The 12,499-nt window shown below is 41.3% G+C and overlaps 1 protein-coding gene and 1 long non-coding RNA gene across 3 annotated transcripts in view; one reads left to right on the forward strand and one right to left on the reverse strand.

Annotated features, from left to right (window-relative positions):
- Nucleotides 1–12,499, forward strand: part of agbl4 (AGBL carboxypeptidase 4) — a 302,375-nt gene that overhangs the window by 249,124 nt on the left and 40,752 nt on the right. The window lies entirely within an intron of this gene.
- Nucleotides 1,247–11,504, reverse strand: LOC131352986 (uncharacterized). Its single transcript, XR_009204572.1, has 3 exons — nt 11,135–11,504; nt 9,194–9,216; nt 1,247–3,232 (listed from the first exon to the last, which is right to left on the reverse strand). It is a non-coding gene; the product is annotated as an uncharacterized LOC131352986 (long non-coding RNA).

Genomic DNA, 12,499 nt, shown 5'->3' on the forward strand with positions numbered 1-12,499 from the left:
CTTTCACTCTCAATATAAGTTAGGGACCTGTCTGGGGTTCTTACTCAGTTCACTTTGGCAAAATATTGTTTAAGCACACTATACTGTGGACAGCAGGATAGAAAAGAGTTTTAAATGTGGCTTAAAAACTATCTGTGGTCAATGAGTGGTCCTTTTTATTTAAATAGTAATGTGCTGGGAGGGTGAAAGGCACACAGACTGACAAAGAACTTCAAATAAACCACAGTGACTTCTATGGTTTCGAGTTTTTCCTCACCCGTCTCTGTGTTTTTTAACTGCGCTCCCAAGTTTGGAGCTTGGTATGGAAATGACAGGCTCCCTCCCGTTACTGAGAAGAATTAATTAGACATGATGAATTATTCCTTTCTCTATCCACCGCTACGATCACCATCACAAACACACACACACTTATGCCTTTAATGCATGTCAAATCAGTATGAAAATTTCACAGCCCCTTGTGATTAGTATTCAGTGGGTCTGTTGGCGTGAACAAAAGTGTCAGGCATGACTGTCTGAAGACGGGAACTTTAATTTGCTGAGAGCTCGAGCTGCCAATGCTGGCCAGCGAAAGTAAAGCTTCCTGGCTGAACAGAGAAACACAAAAAGCTCTAGATTAGGCTGAAGTGGCCTCATTTGCCCCACGGCTGGTTACTTTTGAGCTCTGCTTTAGCTATGAGATTGACCTGAGTGTACACTAGACATGCTAAGATGCCAGCACAGTGAAGCTATGTGATGAGGGGTTTAAAAGTTAGCCTTATAACCATGTCTGATTTTAAGCAGTCTTTAAAGAAAAATCAGGCTCTCGGCTATGGAATTAACATAAGTACATAAGGACTCTGTTTGAATGCATATTTTAAGAGTGTGTTTTAGACTTGGAGGCATGTGGACTGACTTGCCCTGCCTTCTCTAGAGAGAGAAAGTAAGAGACGAAGAGACAAAGATGGGAAAGTGCAGGGATGCAGGTATGAGGTCAAGAAACAGAAAAGGGAAGACAGGAAGAAAAGAGACAGAAAGGGGTCATAAAGAAAAGAAAAGAAGAGAGAGAGAGAGAGAGAGAGAGGGAGAGAGAGAGAGAGGGAGAAAGACTGACAATGAGACCAGTGACAGTAGCGTGACTTACTTTTGGTCACCTGAATGTCTGTCAGCGTGACTTGGCTCTCTTGGGAAGCCACAGAAAACGTTGCTTGTCACCTCCGGTATCATCATCCACAAGCCCCCACCCCCCACCCCCTTCCACACACACATGTGCACACACTCTTCAATCTCACACCAAAACATACTTCAGGTTTCCCTGAAGGCTAACTCGAGCAAAGGTCTGTGTGGAATTCTGTCATGGAGAGGTGTGCTTTCCGCTCGTGTAAAGCTCTATGCCATGCGCTGTGTTCACACCGATAGTCTGTGTGATGGCAGTGGGTTCACAGTGAGACTGAGGCTGTCTTCAAGCAGGAAAAACGATGAGAGTCAGCACCGTGGTGTGTGTAAACAGTGGGAGGTTTGATGGGAAGTGAAGGCAGTGTGAACACACACCACACATTCCAACAGCTTGGCCGCCAGTCCTGCACCTGCATATAATCTCTCTCCCCCATTCTCTCTCTCTCTCTCTCTCCCTTGTTTCAGATAAAGGAAAAAAAAAAGAAAAATATAATAGCAGCACGTCACAATTCATAGGACTGTCAGCTTGGATTTTGCACATTATCAGTTGCATAGCCTCAGGGTCGAGTGAGAATAGCACTCCGTTCCTCTGCATGAGCTGGGCCTTGAAAAGTGTGAAGCAGTCTCATGTCTTGCAGCCCGATATATTTGGCCCATGCTCTCAGTATAAAAGGTACTAATCTGTAGCCTTCTGTCACTTAGGTGGCACTTATGTATAAAAACAGAGACTATATGGTCAATTGTATGTGAACAACTGACCATCATAGACATTTATAGTTGTTGAACATCCCACTCCTGAGTTGGACCTCCCTTTGCTGCTGTAAAAGCCTCCACTCTCCTGGGAAGGTGTGTGTAGGGTTCCTGGTTTCCTGGGTTCCTGAGTTGGACTTCTGGGTTTCCTCTGAGTTCTCCAGGTTCATCCAAAAAAAAAAAAACATGCCAGCAGAGAGCCTGATGTATTTTTCGTCTAATGGAAATAGGCTCTGGATCCACCATGACCTTGCCCAAGATAAAGGAATGAATGAATGATAAGATGATAATATTCTAATAGCAAACCTTTATCATAGCAGATGTTTCTTGAAGCAGAACTTGTACGTCATAAGAACTTGACTGAATGTCTTATTAACGTTCTCGGGTTCCTGGGTGTTATGAGAATGCTTTTATTTGCAGTAACATCCAGCCTTGCAGCAGCATGCAGCTTTACTTATAAACAAATTAACACTGTTATTAGAACGCAAAGCAAGCCATGGTAATTCTATTACATATTTCTAGAACATCGCAGGAATGTTATTTTTATAATGTTCTCTGGAGAGTAATGATTAAGTTAAATCTAGAGACAACAGTAGAGTAAAACAGTTGGATTAAAACTAGTTTCTCTTTAGGAGCAGGGTGATGCTGTGACGTGTCCCAGTAGGTAACTGTCATAAGGCATGGAGTCACAGGGTTTGAAGTCTCTCCCTCATTCTTTCCTGCTCTCCATCTCCCTCCTGCTATCTGGGTCTCCCTTTCACTCAGCTCCTTGTCTGACAGTGAAGGTCATAGTCTTCTCCCCCTGTCTCTGTCTCTCCTTCCATTCTCTTAGTTGTTGACAGGTCCTCCTTTGGGGACAGACCTAGGTTCCTCTCACTGACACACGACTCTAATAATTCATATTTAGTTAATGTCGTCCTTCAGCTTTTAATGCTCTTTATCTTTCGGGCCCAGCACAAATCTTGAACAAATTCAGTATATATATATATATATATATATATATATATATATATATTTTTTATCATTTAATGCTTCTGACATTCTGAGTCGCAAAATGAATACCAATGGACAATCCTGGATCCAAAATAGAAAAGCTAGATACATTCCACAAAGCGCAGACACTGGAGACAATCTATATCATGCATTTGATTAATTATAGTAAGCTTTTAGCCCTGGAGTCTCCTGTGTTCATTTGATGACTGTGATTAATATTTCTGTAGAATAATCTACATTTCCATTCCCATCTGCAATGGACTGACGTCTTATCCAGGGCACATTTCTGTAGTGTTCCCAGGATAGGCTCCAGATTCTGACCAGAATGAAGTGGTTACTGAAGATAAAAGAAACAGATCCAAATGAATCACCTGCATATTTCCTGTAGAACTGTAGATAAAATGATTGTTTAAATGTTTATGCATATAAAAATTAGATTTGAAATATATTTTGAACTGTAAACCGCAACTTCAGAATATTCCTAGTACATGAATGGAAACTCCTTAAGGTGACATTTCAGATTAGGAATAAAAAAGTACTCCACAGGTGTCTGAAACACTACAAAGCCTTGCCATTTACTCCGACATCACACGGTGCTCTTTCTCCCATTCTTCTTTTCCCTCCGCAGACTTGTGAAAGTTTGTTTTCTGCAGGGTAGTGGTGAGGAGACAGCTCAGCAAATAAAGCTCAAACAGCGAGAGAAGAGTGGGTGGGCTGGGGAATGAGGAGGCAGCTGCTTGTAGTTGTAAGTAGAGCGTGTCTGCGCTGGAGCTGATTATATTAAACACTGAGACATTGGAGGCATTAATAATACATTAGCCTATCTGATGCTCCTACTATGCAACCAAAGCCCCATTCCCCACAGATCCATCCGGCCCAAAGAAATGGAGGGGAGGGGGAGCCTGTAAGAGGTCTAATATAGCCTACTTTATTGAGTAGAAGAAATGATGAGAGAGTGACCCACCGCTTATAGTAGAGAGAGACCTCAATTAAGTTTGCTGTTGGAGAGCTCAGAAGTGAATAGGCTTCTAAACACATCAGTGCTGTAATCCCATGCTCTATGTGCAAGCTGTCCTGAAGACACTAAAACAGGCTGATATTACTTATGAAAGTAAGTACAGGAATGGAATGGGATGGGGTATTTGCTTGTGTGTGAAGAATGGCAGAGTGAGCGTGTGACCTCTGTTTGCTTATGCTACTCATTGGTTTTGTGTATTAGAGTGAGTGATGTGATGTTGCTGGCAGGAGAGATATGGTGTAATGGAGGACGTGGGACACAGTTGGTTGACACGAGGGAGAGAGAAAGGCACATTTGTCTGAGTGAGTGTCGTCAGCCGCCTCTGCTCTCACTCCTGTCCAGCTCTGGCCTCTCCTCACTGCGGCACTGTGTGATGGAGGAGGCTGGGGGCTCTGGGGCATTGCAATGCCACTAAAGTGCTTCTGTCTACTCCGCACTGCTCTAATGGTTTTACAGGGGCTACGCCATGGGTATAGGGACACACGCCCACACACACATTCACAAAGTCTCATTATCACATAAATTCCAGGAGAAAAGGTTGCTAAACAGACTTGCCTTATGCATTGTAATATAGCTGCTTACACTTTCATTCATCTTTACTAACTGCCCGGCCCGGGCAATTCATTCACTCAGTTCATTCATGGAATTAGGTTTCCCAACACACAGGGGAAATACATTTTTTTTAAATAATAGTGAATATGCAGATAAAGGTGATGTGTGACTCATCAAAACCCTAAAATATGGGAAATATGGTGATGATGGATCAGAAATCTATATTAGGCATGGTGGATTAGAGGTTTGCATGTTTGCCTTACATATTTAGCACGTTTGGTTTGATTCCCACCTCCAGCCCTGTGTTCACTTTTTGCATGCTCTCCCTCGTGCATTGGGGGTTTCCTCCAGGTAATCCGGTTTCCTCCCCCAGTGCAAAGACATGTACTGTATGCTGAATGGTATCTCTAAGTTGTCTGTAGTGTGTAAAAAAGTGTGCGATTGTACCCTGTTTTGGATTGGAACCCGGTCCAGAGTGTCCCCTACCTTGTGCCCCAAGTCCCCTAGGATAGGCTCCAGGTTCCCCACAACCATGTCTAGGATAGAAGATACAGAATGGATTGAACAGGTTCAGTGGAAAGCACCTGGCCTGGGTGCACTAAATTTTGGAGCGTGTAATTTGTGCTCATTCAGCCAAAGAAAATATTTAGGAGGCTCATGTCATTATAGACCTTAATTTGTTTCCCCGGAGCATGTCATGCTGGAACATGTTTGAGTCCCTTACTTCCAGTGAAGGGGCAATGGAGCATACAGAGACATTATAGACAACTGTGTGCTTCTAACTTTGTGGTGGTAGTTGGGGTAGAACCACACATGGCTGTGATGGTCAAGTGTCCACATACCTTTGGTCATATAGTGTAGTTTTATATTAGTTATGGATATAAGTGGAGGAACACGTGCATCATTCACTAAAACTTTACTTATTATGTAACTGTATTCATTTGCATAAGTCCATGCAGGGAGGATTCAGTGACGGATTGCTGGTTTGCAAAAAGAGTCTTCTTCATCTTCTAAAAGAGCCCTCACGCATCTCACGCCATCCATCTGTCTCACGTATCCTTCGTTCTTTTTCTTTTTCATTTGCTGATAGTCATTGGGTTTTTTCTTTTCTTTTTTCTCTCTCTCTCTCTCTCTATTTTACACATGCCTTAGAGACAAGTCTAAATTTGCCCATATAGCTAATCTTTTAGAAGTCCTGTTTGCTCTTCAGGTTTGTCCCCACTACAAACATTTCCCTGATCAAAGCACTATTAAAGGCCCTGTTGCATCAAACACGGGCCCCATTCCTCCACTTTCAGCTCAACCTGCTAATCTCCATGGCAACCATATAATCCCCTCACTGCCATTTCAGGTAGCAATGACAGTGAAGAGAGTCTCATTTGAATAGACTCAACCTCAAAGTCACATCCCAAAGGTCTAGAACAGGAACATTTGCTAGAATACTTTCCGAGTGTGACTATTTACTGTTTTTCTCAAAAAATGAATCACAGGATTAACTCATGTACCTGGATGTCCTCCAACTCACTGTATGCTGACATTGAAAAGCATTCTAAAAGGCACACATGCAAGCATTTAGCAACAAAATTGGCAGCACCCTAGGTGTTGTTCCATATGGTATTTTTTTTTTGTTCTTGATGCATATTCATGGGGAGGATGGAAAGCGCAGTCCGATCATTTGCGCAAAAAAAAAAAGAAAGAAGAGAGCTATCAGCTAATAACCTCTTCACTGTGGGAGTGAAAAACTGTCTGAGCAAAATCTCAACTGGGCAATTATTACACGGCATGGGGGGGAGCATGGAGACATCTTTATCCTATCTCCTCTTTCTTGTTCTAAGCTCATTTGTGTTAGTTCACTCTGTGCAGTTGAAGTAAAACCAGCAACAACCTAAGATTGCATCTCATAGTGATATCAATATTCATTTTTTGTTTTTTATCAGTGTATGTCTTTCAACTCAAGACACAAAGGAACGATTTAAAACCCTGACAGACTTTATTCTGGGTGGGGAGTTTACATTTAGCCTTAGTTGTCAAGGGAAAGGAAAGCCTACTTAAAACCTTTCTCTCAAATCCAAGTTACCTCCAAATCCATAAAAATTCCATTTAGCTTACTCTCCATTTATCACAGCTACTGCCTGTTGCTTTTTTAATCCACTTTTTCCCCCTAAACGAATCTCTTCTGTCTCTGGAGGTAAGAGTTGTCTTGGTGCAGTGGCACATTTGTGCTCTTCTGGAATATATATGTAGCTCTGCTGGTTCAAAACACTGTACTTTATTCAGTTGTTTTCCTCAAAATTCCCACCTGTTCATCTATTCTCTACTGTTTTGGTTTGTTTTCTGTCTGTAACTCAGCTATGCACTGCACACATTTAATGAGCCAAAAAATAAATACCCTGGCAGAGAAGTCTTTCATTTATTTGTCAGATATACACCAATCAGCCATAACATTAAAAACACCTGCATGAAATTGTCCAGATCTCCCTGGTGCTGCCAAAAAAAAAGCTCTGACCAGTCGAGATCTGGACTCCACAAGACCTCTAAAGGTGTGCTGTGGTATCTGGCACCATGGTAGAAGTAACATCCACATGAATATATCAGGACAACATTATAAACAGGAAAATAGGAGAAAGTTAGTCAGATCTTGCTGAACTTCCCTGGCAAAATCCATGACCTTAAATAGTAGAAGATGATAATAGGCAGTCAAATATTAAAACAGTAACGCTCATTTTATTAAACCAGGCACAATATAAACACTGCTTATCACCATTGTACAAATTGCAAACTTACCTGCTGTTACCCATGGTGCCATTAGAATATGTACAAAAAAAAGTAGCAGTATGAAGCTGTACACCTCTCTTACATTCTTCAACTTGTTTATGTTGTTGGTTATGATACCAGTCAGTATGCAATCTGACATGCCCACACAGTTCCTAAAATATAACTTTCTGTAATCTCATCCTGCCCTGGCCACAGGATATGAAGCCTTATCTTTGTTTGCACTTTTCTGGACACAGTCTTCAGGATCTTGAAGGTTAAAACCTTATTGGCTTGCGGGAAAAGACAATTTCAACACCATAACATCGTTTTTTTGGCCACATTTATTGACATAATGTACCAGACTCTGTAGCAAAGCTAGATTCACTAGACTAGACTTTTTTTTTGTAAAGTAGCTTTTAGATACATACTCAGACTCTACCACTGATGAATGCGTATTTAATAACATCTTTAGAAAGATTTCATTTTTGCATTTCTGATTTTTCAATCACAATGACTTTAAACCAAAAGTTTGGTTTGTTAAGTGTATCCAGCGTTTCATTTTTCTGTGTGTACTTTGGATGCATTGAATACATTGTATTTCTGCAGCACTCCAGCTTTGTCCTCTGGCATTCAGTTTGTAGTTTAACAGTTCACATGTCAACAAATTCAGCTTGCAACCCAGCATGTTTGGTTAACTTCCTGCAGTTGTTTCAAATCGGGCTTGAATCTTGTTCTTAGTGCCAAAGTAGACTATGTTTAGAAAAAGCCCCAAAACACTGCAATCTCATATGCTTGGGTATTTTAGTGAACAAAAGTGTTATTGTGATGCTTCAACTGTCCCAATTAAGCGTACATCTGTCTTTAAATAAATCTGTATCGATAGATGGGCTGCTGGAAATATTGCTATAAAGCCTTTGGAGAACAATGCAATAACCTTTCCCTGTTCTACATCCCAGTTTTCAGAGGTAAAGTCCTCTCACGGAGGTGTGAGAGCACTGTTAGGTGCTGCTTTTATGCCTCTACGTTTCATGTGCCGAGAGGAAACCGGCTCGACATTCTAAAGAAACGGACATGGCATGTAATTCCGTTCCGGTCCAGCCTACTCTGCAAGTCAACTCGCCATCAATCACCTCCAAGGCCTTAAGTGACACAAGCGGGGAAATTGCACCTCCTTTCAACAAGCCAATCAGAATCCCCTTCAATTACCTGACATTTCATTAATCTCTATCAAAGTCGTGCTAACCGCATCCAGAACTACCAGGGCTTCAGTAATCCCTGGAGGCCATTATTAAATTTGCCTGTATCATTGTAAAGGAAATGGCAAACGCCTTGGACTTAAAGGGCACCCAGCATCTGTCTCTTTAAGACTGAAATCAGCTAAATTAAAAGTGCACAGTTGGACATAGCAACAACAAACCACATCTATGCCCTTTACAACAGGGCTTGATCAATTCTTAATGCGGCCAGCCAAACATTTTCCAACACTTACTGCCCTTTAAAATAACACTAGGTAACTAGTGAGGAAAAACGTGCAAACATTGGCATTTGTCACTACATATGAACACCATATTCAGGTTTTAATGTCCATTCTGCAAAAATGGATTATATTTTATATTAACAGAGCTCAGGTTATGCCATTTATTATATTTTATAATAGTACATCTTAGATTTTTTCTCCAAAATATGTACATAGTAGATACCATAATGTTATAAATACCCAAATATCCTATATACTGAGAGCCAAAAAATACTAAAGTGTATCCATCCATCCATCCATTGTCTATACCCGCTTATTCCTAATTAGGGTCACGGGGGTCTGCTGGAGCCTATCCCAGTGCACATAGGGCGAAAGGCAGGGCTACTAAAGTGTATATGTACAGTAAATTATATTGATCCATTAAACTTATTCAGTAACTACAGTGAGGCTAATAGATCATGTATGTAGCCATGAGAGTGAGGAATATAAGTACTGACCCTCAGATGACTCCACAGAAGTTCTACAAGAAACAGAAAAAAGCATTAGCTGTCACTATAACAAATAGCTATATAACAGTTATATAATATTTTTTACCATGTTAAAATATGTTGAAGGTAAAACACATAGATCGCCCATAATGAGCAAAGCACTTTCAGTGACAGCTTTATCCTGCATCCTTGAGTGGATCTTGAACCTGAATCTCAGGAATAATGTGTGAGGCAGGAATACACCCTGGATTGGAAACCAGTCCATTGCAAGGCACACACATTTCACACACTCCTTTACACCTAGAGGAGATTCAGCATACTTAATCCACCTTCCAGAACATTTTTGGGAGATCGGAAAACACACCCACGTGGTGAGAATGTGCAAGAATCTCCGCGCAGACTGTCACCTAAGCTCAGGATTGAACGAGGGATGCTGTGCTTGAACTCCTGGCTCAGGATTGAACAAGGGGCGTGAACTCCTAGAGCTGTGAGGTGGTAACACTGTGATCAGTTTTTTAAAGTAAAACAGGATCTGAATTGTGGATGATGACACTAAAGGAGTGTTAATTTATGCGAAGTAAATGTGAATGTGCAGGTAATTGGTTAAGAGACTAATATGGTGTTTTTTTCTTGTTTTTTATTGTCTGTCTGGTTGGTTTTGACTGAATGTCCACTTTTGAAACCAGACCAGAAAAAAATATATACATATCAGTTGAAACTCAATTAGTATTCAGGGTTATTCCCATGGAGATGAGGTCTTATTTTATTGAAATTTCTCTATTGCAACATTTTATCAGCATGTTGTTATGCATCTGTTTTTGTGTGTGAGCATTATCAGGTAATAACAGCAGAGATTTGGCAGTGTTTTTAAATAGCCAAATCCCCTTAGTGTGTTATTAACGGTGTGATGAGCTGTTACTAAACTGCTGACTGACTTTCCAGTCTCAGAGTCTCTGGGCTGCTCTTATATACAGAGAGGGAAAAAAAATGAAAGTTAGGGAGTGAGAGATAGAGGAAAAGGGTTGGGCTGAGTTGATACCTTCTTCCCACATATACTTAATGAATTCCATAGAGTTTAACATGGAACAATTTATATTTGTTAGTCGCTAACCAAGTTAAAAAGTACAAGTACAAATGTTGACCAATTTACCTACTGAAATGTTGAGGGCGGTCTATGTGATGCGATTACTGATGAGCAACTTTGCCTATCATTATTCAATCCACTGATGTCTGTGAAGTGGCCAAGTTGAGTTTTGCAAGCATCTTCTCTGATTAAAGTGGGGAGATAGGGCATCAAAACGCTCGCTCTCCTCACTGCTTAATCAATACACCACTGACAAGCGAGAGAGAAAGAGAGAGAGAGAGAGAGAGAGAGACAGAGAGAGAGACAGAGAGAGAGAGATACCACTGACAACTGAAAGAGAGTGAACCCTCAAGAAAATAGTTTGCCATCTGCAATTGCAGCCTGGGGCTAAAAACAAAACTTGCATATGAATATATTTTTAGGGAGTATGATAGAGATTGACAGAGAGAGTGAGGCTGTAAATTGAGTGTCAGAGATCTTACTGCATCTGGTAAGAAAAAGGAGAGACAGCGAGAGGGAGAGAGGGAGTGAGAGACGGGGAAAGGGAGGAGGAAAAAAGGGATGAAAGAAATTAAACCTGGGAGCTGTAACAGCGTAATAATGTTGGGTGCTGTGAGAGGTTCCCCGTCTGGACTTTTGTTGCTTTCAGAAATTATTTATAACTCTGTGGGGAGGGAGAGAAACTAATAACCTATATTAAAAAGGCTGTCTTTCTCTCAATTGCGTTTATAGTCCGAGTTTCATGGGACTCAGACAACATCTATAAAATTGCTGCCTGCTTCATTCTGACTGAAGATTTAAACACAGGAAAAAAAGATTCAAGGCTATAGATATTAAAGGAGCAAATGTATGAGGATAATACGTACATATTCCTTTTTTTCTTTGTCTTTCTCCCAAAGGCTTCGACCTACTGTGTGGGTTTGTGCACATGCAGTTTGGCATTGTCTCTTTAGCATGAGATTCATCTCCAAATACACCCCCCAGATCCCTGCTTTGCCCCGACATTCATATAGATTTAGAGGCTCAGCAGGGGGTATTTCCCAAAGAAATCATTTTTTCCCTCTTTGCTTCCTCTTATTTGTAAGATGTCCTTTCAAGCAAAAACGGCCTAAAGTTCAGTCTTCATTCTTCAAAAACAGCACATGATTCAGTCTCATGTAGTGTCCAGATGGGACTTGTCTCCTGTCTTCTGTCTGTTCTGTTCATTTCTGAAAAGAGGTAGGAGGCAGACGCAAGGAGCTATGACCAACATTGCGAAATCAAAAGGAAAGCAGCCTCTGCTCTTGTGTTTGGGCAAGACAAAAAAAATTCTCTAAGCATGACACATCCTCTCTCTCTCTCTCACTCTCTCTCTCTCTCTCCCTCTCTCTTCCCTCTACCTGCCTTACGCTTTCTTGTTCTTAGCTTTGAGAGGCAGCTCTTTGTTCTGTTCTGTTTTTTTTTCTTTCTTTAAGTCTGAAAGCAATGTTAGAAACGAGAAAAGGAAATAGGAAGATAATATTGAATTTGTCAGTTGATTGCGGAGGGAATGATGTTTTGTCAGAATCAGCTGCCAAAACTGCCACTCAGTGTCCAAATAAATCACCACAAATGGCATTAAAGACCATTCAGTGATAGCTTCTTCAAATACAGCTACAAGGCTTCATTTCAAATTGGCCTCTTATATTAACAAAAGTCATTAGGAGGTCACTCTAACCCCCACCCCGCCTCATCCCATCCCGTCTTTCCAAAATAGAGATTTCTCCACTCCAAGGACGACAGTGACAATTGAGGTCGTGAGCGGTGCAGGAAGTGACAGTTGAATGGGGCAGACAGCGAGAGAGAAAGGTTTTGATTGCAGCAAATCGATCTCTAATCACCCTGTGCTCAGCGCTTTTATCCCAGAGCTGTCGGCTGGGCTTAAGAGCGTTCAGGGATATATTTACATGCTGTGGTCAGGAGGGTCTTCAATGTCTGACTCTCTTTCTTTCCCTCACTTTCATTCCCTCTCTTCTGATTGTTACAATGTGCCATTGTAATCCTCTATGCTGGCCACCTCACACATCAAACAACCCACCAGCCGAACATCTTTGATACTGATTGCCCACTCCAGCCACCTCTCATCAGCAGAGAGAAGGGCTTCTTTTTTTATTCAACATGCTTGACCGAGGTGGATGTTTTTCAGTTTTTCTAGATTTCTTTGTCTTTCCTCTTTGAGTGTCACCTTGATCATACACCTCTGTCCTTAGTGA

The sequence above is a fragment of the Hemibagrus wyckioides genome, linkage group LG05, assembly GCF_019097595.1.
Source record: "Hemibagrus wyckioides isolate EC202008001 linkage group LG05, SWU_Hwy_1.0, whole genome shotgun sequence".
In the NCBI taxonomy this organism is placed as follows: Eukaryota; Metazoa; Chordata; class Actinopteri; order Siluriformes; family Bagridae; genus Hemibagrus; species Hemibagrus wyckioides.